At 68.9% G+C, this 1762-nt stretch overlaps 1 long non-coding RNA gene across 1 annotated transcript in view; it reads right to left on the bottom strand.

The window, feature by feature from the left end:
- The window catches only part of LOC118176150, a 2446-nt gene continuing 684 nt past the window's right edge, over window positions 1-1762 (bottom strand). Inside the window, exons 2-3 of the long non-coding RNA XR_004755280.1 lie at window positions 958-1013; window positions 1-169 (exon numbers count right to left, since the gene is read on the bottom strand). This is a non-coding gene — a long non-coding RNA (uncharacterized LOC118176150). The remainder of the gene's footprint in view (window positions 170-957; window positions 1014-1762) is intronic.

Consider the following 1762-nt stretch of genomic DNA (forward strand, 5'->3'; position numbering starts at 1 on the left):
GGTCTCTCGGGGCACAGGCGCAGCCGACGTCCAGCGCCTCGGTGGCGAGAAGAGAGTGGCTACATTCAACAGTTCTTCAACTGGCAGCTTTAGCTACTAGAAGAGGACATAAAGCTTGCCACTGAAGAACTGGTGCCGGGTAGCCAGGAGCAGGGCAGCGGGGCGGCAGCTGGGGAGGGAAGAAAGGCGTCAGAAACGGGACCAAGGGCGCAGGGATGCCGCCCGACCCTGCCGCTCCTCTCCCCCATCCCAAGATCCTGATCCCCTAACGCCACCTTTGCTCTAGGGGGGACATCCCAGGCTCTCCCCCAGCCCCGGAGGACGTGGAGGCAGCTCTGAGCTCCCCCGGTTCCTCCTCTCCCCTATCCTAGAGCCCTGATCTGCCACCTTTGCTTGGGGAGGGGGAGGACACATCCCAGGGCCTCCCCCAGCCCCAGAGGACATGGAGGGGACTCAAGGGACAGCTCTGAGCTCCCCCCATCCCTCCTCTCCCCCATCCCAGAGCCCTGATCCACCACCTTCACTTGGGGAGTGGACATCCCAGGGTCTCCCCAAGCCCCAGGGGACACAAAAGCAGTTCCAAACTCCCCCCACCCCTCCTTTCCCCCATCCCAGGGCCCTGATCCGCCACCTTCGCTCTGGGGGGGGGATGACATCCCAGGGCCTCCCCCAGCCCCAGGGGACATGGAGGGGACCCAGGGGCAGCTCCGAGCTCCCCATATCCCTCCCCTCTCCGGAGGCAGGAGCTGCAGGAGCCCGGTCACCCGCAGCCAGCCCCACACCACGCGGGGATCCAAGGCCAATCCCGCTGGCAACCGAGCGAGAAGGAAACCCGCTCCTGCTTCACCGGGCGACGAGGACGGAGCCACCGCAGGGGCTCGGCCGCCACCGCGGGGACGGGGACGACGGGACGGTGGTGGCAGCAGGTACAGGTTACGGCATTCCCCGGCCGCTCACCTCAGGCATCCGCGCGCTGGCAGGGTCCCACCTGGCTGGGGGCCAGCCGCCGCCGCCTGCCAAGGAAGACACTTCGTCAGCCCGCCGCCGCCGCCGAGCGCGCCGGGGGAATTCGGGGAGCGCTGGAGCCCCTCGGCGGCCCTCCCTGGGAGCCCCGACCCCCCGTTCTCTCTCTTATTCCCCCCCCTTTTCTAATTGGGGGAAAAAAATCCCTTTTTCTGCTCCCCCCCCCCGAGCCTGTCAGCGCCTCCCCGGCTGCGGGGCCGATTTTTGGGACTCTCCCAAGCGCTCGCGGACCTCCCAAGCAGCCGGCCGGGATTTGGGGAAAAACGGTGTTAATTTGGGGTCGGGACCACCCGGGGAACGCACCCCCGCTGCCCCTCAGCATCCTCCCGCTGCCTCCTGCGTTTGACCCCCCCCAAAAAAAAAATAAATAAGGGGATTTGGGGGTCGAGGCTGAGCCCCACGGGTGGGGGAGCCCCGGGTGGGGGCCGTAGGGGGGGGGGGCGGGGGGCGCCCCCCCGGGCGGGGGGGGGGGGGGGGGGGGGGGGGACGAAGCCCGGCGGGGATGCCGCACATTCCTGGCGTGCCGGGTACATCTGGTCCGGATTCCAGCGCCGGTCCCGGCCCTGCTCCACCCCCGCCGGGGCCGTGAATCAGCACCGGGAAGGGAAAAACGGGGAGGGGGAAGGGAAAGGGGGAGCCGGTACCGGGGTTACCGGGGAAGGGGTAACGGAGGGTCGTGCAGGAAAAGGAGGGGGTTCCCTCATCTTGGGGGGGGGGGGGGGGGGGGGGGGGGGGGGGG

Source organism: Oxyura jamaicensis, chromosome 19 (genome assembly GCF_011077185.1).
Source record: "Oxyura jamaicensis isolate SHBP4307 breed ruddy duck chromosome 19, BPBGC_Ojam_1.0, whole genome shotgun sequence".
Classification (NCBI taxonomy): Eukaryota; Metazoa; Chordata; class Aves; order Anseriformes; family Anatidae; genus Oxyura; species Oxyura jamaicensis.